The 12,811-nt window shown below is 44.5% G+C and overlaps 1 long non-coding RNA gene across 1 annotated transcript in view; it reads left to right on the top strand.

The window, feature by feature from the left end:
* Positions 1–4,118: 4,118 nt before the first annotated feature.
* LOC102378126 overlaps positions 4,119–12,811 on the top strand; it is a 10,540-nt gene continuing 1,847 nt past the window's right edge. The window contains exons 1-2 of the long non-coding RNA XR_323525.3: positions 4,119–4,186; positions 12,143–12,225. This is a non-coding gene — a long non-coding RNA (uncharacterized LOC102378126). The remainder of the gene's footprint in view (positions 4,187–12,142; positions 12,226–12,811) is intronic.

The following is a 12,811-nucleotide window of genomic DNA, read 5'->3' as shown; positions in this document are numbered from 1 at the left end:
GGGGTGGCTGGGAGGGGAAGAAGAGTTGAGATAGTCTGACTTCCACACCATCTACTAGGTAAGTCACAGTTACATCATCTGGATAAAGTGAGAAGAGTGTCATCTCTTACCTCCTTACTTCATTTTGTGCATAAACTAATTTAGTTTATGTATGCAAGTGATCTGTACTGTTGTTGTTGGGAGTTCCACTTTGCTTAAGAAAAGGGCTGTCTGTGCATGTGGGTCAAATTGCTGTAAAACCCCTATCCACAATGGAACTTAGTCAGGAATTAAGTTGATATAGTTGTTCTTAAGAAATTGTTCCTAAATATCATCAGTTTTAGACCTTTCCAAAAGGTAAGGTTAATAAAAATGGATTTCCTAATTAAGAATAATAGAAGAACTATAGCAAGTGTTACAGGGTAGAAGGAGGTATAGAAGTCTTCTAGGAAGAGATGTTAACAGCAGCTGGGCAATAGTCATGCTAAATGAAAGCTATATTGTACTGCAACACCAGCTCTGTGTTCTGGAAGATAGATAGATGGATAGAAAGGATAGGATAGCACTATGATCCAAATATTGACAATGAAGATAACTTCCACAAGCTGTTGAAGTATTAGTACTCTGACTTGATAAGTGAGAGCTGGCATAACCTGAGGCCATTACTTGGACTAGCAGAACTGAAAAAAAAAAAAAAAAAAAAAAAACCACACCAAGAAAATTGGCATCTGGGGCATTTCTCTAAGACTTACTTTATTTTGGTTCTTATATGATCCTTATAAACAATAAAAACTGAGTGCTTGGCAGAAGAGCAGTAAGTGATGAGTAGCATCTGCCACGTGGGGTGAAGTGAATTCTTGCTTCCAATCTCAAAAAACAAGTTATGAGGAAAGCCGTTTCTCTAACCATGCATGGCTTATAAGAGGAAAAATGAGGTAAGAGAAGTCTGCAGTGTATATGACTTGGAATAGGAGATGGTGAGACTTGTGGCAATGCTTTGTTTCTGTAAAACACTTTTAAAGTTAAAAGAACAATCCAAGAAGTTATGCAATGACTGTGTAAATGATAGTAAGTGATGGTCTGCAACTATACCCGGTTTGGTGTCATCAGCAAGTTTGCTAAGCATCCACTTGATCCCACTGTCCAAATCATTAAAGATGCCAAACAACATCAGACCCAGGGTAGACCCTTGGAGATCCTCACTTGATACCTACCTCCTCCCAATTAGATACTGAGCCACAGATGAGCATCCATGGAGTACAATAATCCAGCCAGTTGATATCCACTTGATAGTACTTCCATCTAATCCAGATCTTATTAATGAGAATGTCATGAGAGGTAGTGTTAAGAGCTTTGCTGAAATCAAGGTATACCATATCCACTGCTTCTCCACCCCCTCTCCATCCAGAGAGCCTGGTACCTAATCATAGAAGGGAATCAGGTTGGTCAGGCATGACATACTCTTGATGAATCCAGGCTGGCTGTTCCCAGTTACCTTATTCTCTTCTAGGTGCTTCACAATAGATTGCGCGAGGAATCTAGGACCCATCTTTTCAGGCACTTAGGTCAGATCTGCAATTCCTCAGATCTTCCTTTTCTTAAAGATAGACACTATAGCACCTCAGCAGACCTCCGTGAATTCTCAAAGGGAAAGCTAATGGCTTTGAAGTTAGCTCAGCCAATTCCTTCAGTACTCTAGTTTGTATCTCACCTAGTCCTGCTAACTTGAAAACATCTAGCTCCAAGTAATGTTCCCTATCTTGTTCTTTCATTACTTTAGGCTGTTTGTCTCCTTCCCCATCTTTTCAGCCAACTGTGCTCATTATCTGGTAGCTGACTATCTGTGAAGACTGGAGTTGAGAGACAGACACAGAGACAGACATTAAATACTTCAGCCTCCTCTACATCATCCATAACTAAATTGCCTTCTGCATTTCATAAGAGACTTTTGCTCAGCCTCTTATTTGCAATATACTTGTAGAATTCTTTTGTATTGCCTTTTATATCCTTTGCTAGTTGCATCTCAACATGTGCCTTGGCCTTCCTAATTTTTTTCCTATGTTCTCATGCCAGGTGTCACAGGATGGGGTCCTCAAGGACAGCCATGATCTCCTAAGGCCCCCTCAACCATGCCAAATTTGGCCCAGTGGGCACCTTCAGTTCTCGCCCACCACATCTTTGATAGAAAATATAAATAGGGAGGCTGCCTTTAAGTCCTCTTGGACACAGTTTGATAGACCTTCTGAACCCCGTGGGCTCCCAGACCCCTTATAGGTCCCATTTCACAATGGGCATCTTGGGGGCACCCTAGCCTTATGCGCTATGTGTGGCTCCAGGCACCCCTTTACCATACCCCAAGCCTCACAGATAGTACTGGCAGTGTCATGCCTTGGCCTTGTTATAATTCAGCCCCTTGTTCCTGCTCCACAGACACTGTGCCATCTCTGGCACTGGGGTCCCCACACTGCTGTGGGCCCCCAGTGAGGCCTCCTCCTTTCCCAAATAACCTTACCCAAACCACCAGGCTTATAAAACAGCAAACAAAACATAAGTCCCTGTGCTATAACATAGCACAAGCTACATAAAGTGTGCTCAGCCCCTCTACATTACCCAGAGCAGACCTCAGTCAGGCCTCCACTTACTCCAGAAGGACTCCTTGTTCACCAGCAGAGAACTGCCTCATTGTCCCCATCCTGGGGTTTATATGGGCCCAGGCCCCTGCCCCTTCCGGCCTGCTGACCAGGTGCAGGTGCAGACTAGTTTCCTCATTAGCTGGTTCCCACGGCAACCTGCACCTGGGCTCCTGTCTGGCTCTTTGGTCTCTTCCCAGGCAGTTTCTGCTCTTTTAGGAGCAGGCACCTAAGTGCTCTGCGACACCAGGTTTTCAAGTTTTTTAGGATTCCTTTTTGAGTTTCTAGTCATTGATGTCTAGACAGGCTGATCTCCTGTTCCACTTCCCATTCTTCCATTACATCAGGATAGCTTGTTTCTGCACCCTTAATATGACCTCCTTAAAGGATAGCCAGTTCTTCTGGACTCCTTTTGCCCTCAGACTTGGCTCCTAAGGGATTGTGTCCACCAGTCTCCTAAGTTCTCCTTTCTGAAATCCAGTGTGTCTATTTCCTGCTCTCCTTTCATCCTTCCCTTAGGATCCTTAACTCTATCACTGTCACCCAGCTGACTTTTCACCTACCTCCTTGGGTGCATTCTAAGTGCTCTGGTACCCCTGTTACCTATCCCCAGCTCCCCTACTGCTGATACATAGTAGGCTACTACTGATATGTAGTACATATTTCTGGAATACTCAATATACAGTAATTCAAAGGTAAAGGATAGTAATGCTACATGGCCCTTGGAATCCTCTTACCTGATTGTACTTGGTCAGTTTAATTATTCTATATATTGGGTAGGTTTAGGATAAGCTTAGAGTATTAGTGGTATGTATCATTTTTACCCATGAATCTATTACAGGGTCTGTTTCTCTCTTGGGGATTGCGGATAAGTTAATTTCAGGGTAATTTAGACAATGCAGCTTACTTACATCATGGACACATTTTTCTTTCATATTGTGTCAGTATAACGTATACATAAAAATCCTATTAGAGAAAGAACCCTGTCCTTATGATGAGGCTAACATGCCATTTTGATAAGTGTAATGGCTGTTGTATATGTTAACTTCAGAAGTGAGGTTTTGAGTTTATTTTTTTTCTTTCTTAAATTTAAGGGAAGGGACTAGAGTTGCCAGCAGACAAACTATAGAAGATTATTCTTGAAGGACTGCTTGAACTGGTTTAACAGAAATCTGCCCAGCCCAGTGGTTATGCATAGAATTTATTAACGTTAGGGGGGAGGGGGATCAAGGGGCACATCTAAGATACCTTATAAACAAAGAACGATCCTACACGGCCTTTTGTTCTGGAAGCCTGTAGTAGGAGACCCTTACCCCTACTTCTGACGAAAGGAGAGAGCTGTATTGCAGAAGGTAGTCTGGGGAAAGGCAGCTTGCAGAAAGTATTGAGCTTTAGGACCAAGCATCTAATGAGAGGATTGAGAGCCCTTGCAGCAGATTTGGGGATTAGCAGAACCTGGGCCCTGTTTTCCAGATAGCCAGATCAGGTGACTGCAGGGGGAGGAGTCAAAGGCCATATAAACCCAAGCACAGAGCTAAGAGGCTAGTTTACCCCAGATTTCTACAACTACAGGAGCTGTAAGTAGTTAATAACAAGAAATAAGGCTTGGGTGCTATGAAAGTTTGTGTGAGGGAGAGTACTGTTCTAGAAGTTGCCAGGGAAACACACCTGTAGTTTGAGGACTGTGTCCCAAAGGTGGATTTAGGGGCCTGATATACTTATCCTGGGCTCTAGTTTCAAACACTGAGCTAGGGGTAGGTGCCGTGAAAGGCAGCTGCTCTAAAACAGGTAAGAAGTAGAGGAGGCTGGCTGAAGTTGATGTCTGGGCACAGGCAGAAGAGGTTGGCTGGGGCTAGGTAGCCCAGATAAGAGCGAGACTAGGGCCAGGGCCTTCTTAAGTTAAGATGTGAGGATCAGGCAGACTGGCAGGGTTGAGTAAGATATGAAAGGCTGAACTCCAGTTCTCTGAAGGTAGCCTCCCTAAAAGATCTATTACCTTAAACATCAAGGTATGGTAGATGAGAAGGCACGGCCAAATTTGGAGCCAGAGAAGTAGGGCTGGTGTAACAGTTGCTGCTGGAGGTATGCACTCTAATACATAGCTGAAGTAGCATGCACAAGCAGCATAGGGGCCCTGGACTTCAAAATGGGCTACCACCTGGAGCTCACACTGGGACTGTCTTGAAGACAAGTGATTCATAGAATCTGTAGGAGGTAAAAGGGTATGTAGTTGTGATACCATGGTTAGTGTGGTACACACTCTGCTCCTTGTCAACAGGCCTGGTTCATGAGGAGAAGAAGCAATATATCCATGTTCTTGAATCTTGTTGGTCTCTGTAGAAACAGAAAGCAGCAGCACCACTATCCTTTGATCGTGACTGTACTTGTGTGAAGGTACTGTTCTTGCCTAGCTCTTGTGCCAGGGCATAACGGGGGAAGAGATGCTGGTTCTGCCCTTGTGCCTCTGAACTCCACAGAGGCAATCTGGCCATTGGTATAAAGTCCAGTCTGCAAATGGATGCAAAGTTTATAAGGACATTTTTTGAATCTTAGTCAGCCTTTTCAGCAGAGCCTCTTTTTTTTTTTTTTTTTAAGGCACTACATTGGCTCTGCAAGTCGCTTACATATGTTTTTGGTATACCAATCATAATATAAACAAAATAGCACCTGAGAGAGATGATGGTAGAAAATCCAACCCTTAGAGGGGAGGGGGAAAAAAGCACAAGTTTACTTTGCCATTGGTACACACTACTTTACCTTCATCTGTCCAGTAATTGAGTAAATACTGGTTGGTTTGTTTGTTTGTTTTTTCTCCTTCAGGGATTCTTGATTTGCCTACTCTGGGACTCATGTCATCTGAGACCTGAATTACAACTTAAAACATCTTTAGACAATTTTAAGATGAAGAAAAATGAATTGATATTGATTTTTAATTTGACCCAGAAAAAACTACTTACTAACTAAGTTGTTTAAAGAACAAAATACTTGGCATCCTTGGAAATTGGGGGAAAAACTCATTGGAGCACCAGTTCAGGAGAGTATTCTTATTCAGAAAGGGTTCCTATATATGTGTGGGGAGCCTGCTCTGATGTGCTGGAACTCCAGCACATCAGAGCAGACTTGATTAATCAAGTCTGCTGGAGCATCGAAACTAATGCACTCCAGCGACCTCCAGCATTACATGCATCAGTGTCCCCATGCTGAAAAATGGTGGCAAGGTGCTTTAAACTAAAGCTCATAAAGTGACTGGGATGCTGATGCATGTGATGCTCTGGGCACTTTCAACTAGTAGAGGTCTCCGAGCTGCGCTAATTAAAGCACTAGGGCTGTGCGAAACAGCACTGTTTCCTTTTGACTTCCATTTTGCTGATTTGATGGGGCAGTGTGTTGCTTTGAGTTTCACTTAATTTTGAAAGCACTGGTACATTTCATTTTGTCAAAACAGTTATATTGTTTCGATGTTTTGCCCATATGCTATAATGGGGAAGCATGAACCTGCCTATAACTTTGTCATTTTGTGCCTGATTCGGATGGAACTTGCCACAAAGCCTGCCAAGTTTCAAGGAGATAGGTGCAGGGGTTTCTGGGAAACTGCACCTCAAACTGTTAAAAGCAAAACTTGTGTCACTTGTAAGTGTGAAGGCACAGAGAAAGCTCCGTTCAAACAATGCTGCCTTTTATGTTGTTTTTCCACCCCTCCCCTGGAGCACTGGGATGGGAAGGGACCTCGGGGAAAGATGACAGTCACTGGCCAGCTACACATGTCAATATCAGAGCAGTCCTTCGTCCCCCCTCCCTCACCTAAGTTTCTCCTTAGCTGCAAGCAAGCCCAGCTATGAAATGATTGAAGCCTTTTGTTTCATTTTGATTTCACTGTTTTGAGCTCAAAATGAGTCTAAACAGCATTGAAACGAAACAGCCGATTTAAATTTACACAGCCCTATAAAGCACCCCCAACCCCGATTGCATGTATAAACACCTAAGGTGTGCTTAAATGCATGCTTTGCTTGAATCTTTGTGTTTCATAGATGTTAGGGGCTGGAAGGTACCTTGTAGATCATCAGGTCCAGTCCCCCTGCACTAGGCAGGAAAAGACAACTGGGATCAAGTGACCCTAGCGAGGTGACTGTCCAGTAGGGCTGTGTGAACCTTCAGTAGCTGAATCTCTGAATCCAAATCTAATCGGGAGACCCTTTAATAAACTACTCATGAGGAGACCCTCAAACTACTACAACACCGTTTCAGGCTGGACATAAGGAAGAATTTCTTTACTGTCCGAGCCCCCAAGGTCTGAAACAGCCTGCCACCAGAGGTGGTTCAAGTGCCTACATTGAACACCTTCAAGAGCAAACTGGATGCTTATCTTGCTGGGATCCTTTGAACCCAGCTGACTTCCTGCCCTTTGGGCAGGGAGCTGGACTCGATGATCTTCCGAGGTCCCTTCCAGCCCTAATGTCTATGAAATCTTAATCAATTTGGAGAGATTCAATGATTCGGACATAGACATGGCTTTAAATGTTTTGTTTTTTTGTTTTGTTTTTTTTCTCTATATACCTCAAGGTACCAGGTGGCTTGTGAACACTGAGATGGTGGGGTGTGCCTCCTGGGTCTGGGGGGGCACCTGGGGTCCCCCCCACAGCCAATTGCTGAGTCAGGGGGAGTGTTGGGGGGTCCCCTGTACACTCTGCAGTGGACCCAGAAGTACTTCTGGTCCACCTCTAGGTCTGCCACCAAGCATGCAGGTGCCCCCCCCGTGTTCTTGTGGGATGCTCCATCCATCACAGCATTCACAAGCTGTGCCTGGTACCTCGAGGTGTATATAGAAGAAACATTTAAAGCCAAGTCTGTGGCTGAATTATTGATTCTCCAAATCGGAATTGAAACTGTCCCGATTCAATTTGGCCAAATTGATTCCGATATCTTCAGATTCAAATTAATCAAATCGCTGTCCCCTGATTCAGGCCAAATCTGGCTAGAATATGGCCCATTTCACACATGCCTACTGTCCACTCTCCTTTTGAAGATTTCCAGGGTAGGTGACTGCACCACCACTGGAGGGAATTTATTCTATAGGCTGGACACCCTGACTATGAAGGAGTTTTTTCTTGGAATTGAGCCTGAAGCGGCCTTCCAGGAGTTTGTATTCATTGCGCCTGGCCTTTCCCAGGGGTTCCCTGGTGAACAGGTGTTCACAGAGTTCTTGCTGTACTCCCCTGATGTAGCGGTAAGCTGCTACCAAGTCCCCTCTCAGCCTTCTCTTCTGTAGGCTGAAGTGGTCCAAGTCCCTCAGCCTCCCCTCATATGGCTTGTCTTGCAAGTCCCTGATCATACAGGTGGCTCTTCTCTGGACCCTCTCAAGTTTTTCTACATCCTTGTTGAATTGGGTCACCCAGAACTGGATGCAGTACTCCAGCTGTGGTCTCATCAGTGTGGAGTACAGTGGGAGTATCACTTCTTTTGTTTTGCATGAGATACATTGGTTGATGCATGCCAGTGTGGTGTTTGCACTGCTGGCCACTGCATTGCACTGCCAGCTCATCATCATGTGATGGTCAGTCACTACCCGTAGGTCCCTTTTGGCTGTGGTGCAAGTCAAATTGTCACCACCGAGCCTGTAAGTATGTTGGGGATTTGTCCCCAGATGGAGCACCTTTCACTTGAGTGTTGAACTTCATCTGGTTCTGGTTCACCCAACTCCAGCCTGTCTAGGTCTGCCTGCATCTGCAACCTATCTTCTGGCATGACCACAGTCCCCCATAACTTGGTGTTGTCTGCATCCTGACCAGTGGGCTTTTCACCCTCACATACAAATCACTGATAAGGATGTTGAAAAGCACTGGTCCAAGCACAGACCCCTGAGGGACACCACTAGCCACTTCTTGCCAGGATGACACTGATCCGTTCATGAGAACTCTCTGGGACCTACCATGCAGCCAATTTTCCACCCGGTGTACTGTTGAGCAGTTAAGCCCACAATCTTCCAGTTTTTCCACAAGGATATTGTGGGATACTAGATCAAAAGCCTTTTGAAGTCTAGGTATATAATGTTGACCTTCTCTCCCATGTCCAGGCGGTGACAGACCTGTTCATAGAAGGAGATGAGATTAGTAAGATAAGACCTACCCATGATGAAGCCATGCTGGCTGTCATTCGGAATCTTACCCTCAACGAGTGTATTGCACATAGATTCTTTTAAGGAGTTTTTCTAGAATTTTACCTGGGATGGAGGTTAGGCTGATTGGCCTATACTTGCCTGGATCCTCCATCTTCAAGGAGTGGAAGAGGGGCACAATGTTGCCCCTCTTCCAATCCTCAGGGATCTCCCCTGTGTGCCACAATTTCTGAAAAAGTCTTGCCAGGAGTTCTGTGATGACCTCAACCAGCTCCATCAGCACTCTTGGATGAAGCCCATCCAGTCCTGCTGACTTACATCTAGCTTTTCTAGTTGGTTTTGCACCATCTTAGCATTCACAGTGGGGAAAGCTATTATTCCCGCCATGCCCTGTGTGATTCTTATCTTGCTTGTCTTTCCCCTTGGTCTGGTGAAATACCGAAGCAAAATGGACATTCAGGAGTTCAGTTATTTTTGTCCTGAGTGTCTGTTACCAGCGGTCCTGAAGTGTTAAGCAGGGGCCCCATGCTTCCATTTGTTTTCTGTCTGTTGCCTATGTACCTAAAGAAGAACTTCTTATTGTCCTTGGCTAACTTAAACTCAGTTGTCACCTTAGCTTTCCTAATCACTTCCCTACAAGTGTGGACCATGGTTGTATCGTCCTCCTTGAGGACTGTCCCTAGCTTCCACTGTGCATATGCCTCTCCTCTTTTTCAATGGGACCGTGATGTCCCTATTGAGCAAGGAAGGCTTGCTAGCCCTTCTGCTACCTTTCCTCTTCATGGGAACAGCTTTCTTTTATGCTTTGAGGATCATGTCCTTAAGGAATGACCACTCTTCATGCACTGCATTTGCCTTCTGTCCCTGGTCCCATATCACCTCCCCTACTAATGCCCTGAGCTTGTTGAAGTCAGCATTTTTGCAGTCCAGGACTTCAATCCTGCTAGTTGGTTTGTCAACCTTGCAGTGGACAGTGAACCTGATGAGCTTATGGTCATTGTTGCCCAGGCTACCCTCAATGTTCAAGCCACACACCGGATCATCTCCTTTGGCCAAGACCAAGTCTAGAAGAGTGGTACCTCTGGCTGGCCCTTGCACTTCCTGGGTCAGGAAGAGCTCGTTGTTGTTGTTGTTGTTGTTGTTGTTGTTGTTGTTGTTGTTGTTGTTGTTGTTGTTGTTGTTGTTGTTGTTGTTGTTGTTGTTGTTGTTGTTGTTGTTGTTGTTGTTGTTGTTGTTGTTGTTGTTGTTGTTGTTGTTGTTGTTGTTGTTGTTGTTGTTGTTGTTGTTGTTGTTGTTGTTGTTGTTGTTGTTGTTGTTGTTGTTGTTGTTGTTGTTGTTGTTGTTGTTGTTGTTGTTGTTGTTGTTGTTGTTGTTGTTGTTGTTGTTGTTGTTGTTGTTGTTGTTGTTGTTGTTGTTGTTGTTGTTGTTGTTGTTGTTGTTGTTGTTGTTGTTGTTGTTGTTGTTGTTGTTGTTGTTGTTGTTGTTGTTGTTGTTGTTGTTGTTGTTGTTGTTGTTGTTGTTGTTGTTGTTGTTGTTGTTGTTGTTGTTGTTGTTGTTGTTGTTGTTGTTGTTGTTGTTGTTGTTGTTGTTGTTGTTGTTGTTGTTGTTTTATATATAACAACAACAACATCTATATCTATAGTTAAGAAGCTACATGACCGATCTGACCTAGCCAAGTGTTCCTCCCAATCTATGTCCATGTAACTGAAGTCACCCATGACAACCAAGTCCCTTGCACACATGGCCTCTGTCAGTTCTTGAGAGAACTCCAGATACAGCTCCTCTCCTTGGTTTTGTGGCCTGTAGTAAGTGCCCACAGTTAAGTCTTTCTCGCCTTGCTGTCCCCCATAACCCCCGGGCCAGGCTTGACTTGGAGGGTTTCAAGCTGCTTATCTTTGGAGCCAATGTCAGCCTCCAGAGAGGTGTACTGGTCTCACACAGAACTAACTCTCCACCTTTTTCTCTCTGCTTGGTCCCTTCTGTGCAGGGGGTAGCCCCCTATGGCTATGCTTCAATCATGCAAGGAGTCCCACCAAGTCTCCATGATCCCTACCAGGTCATATTGTCCACTAGAGAGCAGAAGGGCTAGCTCCTCCTGCTTGTTCCCTGTACTCCTGGCATTGGTGTACGGGCAGCTGAGGCCCCCAACTGACACCCTCGGTTTCCTGTTCTAGGGTCGGAAGGGACCTGGGCAGATCATCTAGTCTGACCCCCTGCCATGGCAGGAAAGAGTACTGGGGGCAAACGACCCCAGCAAGATGGTCATCTAACCTCCTCTTAAAAACCCCCGGTGTGGGAGCTGGCACCCCCTCACTGGGAAGCTGGTTCCAGACCCTAGCCGCCCTGACCGTGAAGTAGCGCCTCCTGATGTCCAACTTAAACCTTCCCTCCGCCAGCTTGTGACTGTGTTATTCCTGGTCACTCCTGGCGGCGCTCGGGGGAACAGGGACTCCTCCAGTGCCTGTTGATCCCCCCTGACTAGTTTATAGCAGGCCACAAGATCCCCCCTTAGCCTTCTCTTCTGGAGGCTGAACAGGTTCAGGTCCCGTAACCTTTCCTCATAGGACCTGCCCTGCTGTCCCTTGATCATGCGAGTGGCCCTCCTCTGGACCCTCTCGATGCTGTCCACATGTTGTGGGAGAACCTTTCTGTTAGCATTTTCAAAAACAGTCATCTTGGTGTCTTCCACATGGGAGCTTTCCTATGTGCCAGTCCCCAGACATGCTGTACTTGAAGTTTCCTCATCCCCTAGCAAAGTCAGTTTAAAGCCCTCTCTAGTAGATCAGCCATCCTGGCTGAGAACAGGGACTTACCTCTCCATGTGAGGTACAGATTGATTCCAGTGCCTGGAGTGGGTGCCCTTTTACTACCCCTAGTTCAGCTACTGATGAACTCATGCTCTTATGTCTGATGACAGATCAGCACATCTGTTCCACATTACATGTTCCTAGGAACATGATTCTGCCTGAAACTGCTGAGGGCACTCACTATTAAGGTTTTGTTTAGATGAAATTGGGATACAAGTGTTTGTGTCTCTTTTGTTTTTGTTTTTTTTTTTGTACTGGAGGTGTAATTGAAACAGTTACAAGGAGCACTGAGATATTATTTTCTACCTTGACACTGCATTTCCCTCATCACCTGTTTTGAGTGCCAAAACCATAACCATCAAGACAGTTTGTATTTTGGTGGATTTTCTTAAGAAGAATGGCAGATGTTCCTCTTCCTCCAATTCCTAGAAGGTTCTGCTAAACTGGTTCATGACTGCCAACCTTCTGAAAGCTAAAAGGCTATGGTATTTTGGTAAATGTTTTTGACCAGATAACTCTTAAGTATAGCAAGAACAACTCTCCATATTTGGTGAGAATTGTATAACAAGTCAGCTGAAAACAATGTTCATGAAGAACTACATGTTTCTTAACAGATTCCATAGCCTCTCATGAACTCCTGGAAACTGCAAACAGTTTTGGCATCTGCAGATATGAGCAGATCTAGGATTTTGAAAAGGTAAGTGCAGATGGTGTGCACATCTTCTCATACCACACTGTTTCTCAAGTTAAAAAGAAACTAGAAGCTTTGTGAACATGCTGGGGGAAGGGGCTAGCATTATATTAATTAGATCAAAGCAAAACTAAATACAACTACTGGAATGTGCACCAATTTGCTACATTATATATAAAGGCTGAAAAAGCACAACAAACTAGGCAAAAAGAAGAACAAAAATATAGTTTTGTTAGTGTTCATAATAGTAAAATGTACACCTCATTCAGATTCATAAAATGAAATTGAGTCTTGAGCATCTTGACAGTGCCTCCAGTACTTTTACTATTGGTCATTTCTACACTTGAGTGACTATTACTTTACCCACGTTAAGGTTTTTGGCTCCAACTGAAAACATTCTGCATGGCTGTGAAATAGAAGAGAGAAGTTACCAGGAATTGGTAACAAAACAAAATTGGAGAAGAAAGGATGGCTTGGTTTTTTGTTGTTGTTGTTTGTTTGGGTTTTTTTTTTTTTTTTAATGGGACATCAAGGCCATTTAAAAAGGAGAGAGGGCTGTTAACACCTGTGGAGTGGAGAATACATTAGCAGG

This window comes from Alligator sinensis, unplaced genomic scaffold (assembly GCF_000455745.1).
Source record: "Alligator sinensis unplaced genomic scaffold, ASM45574v1 scaffold123_1, whole genome shotgun sequence".
Classification (NCBI taxonomy): Eukaryota; Metazoa; Chordata; order Crocodylia; family Alligatoridae; genus Alligator; species Alligator sinensis.
The sequence above is the reverse complement of the archived record's forward strand: the minus strand, read 5'-3'. Positions and strand labels throughout refer to the sequence as shown.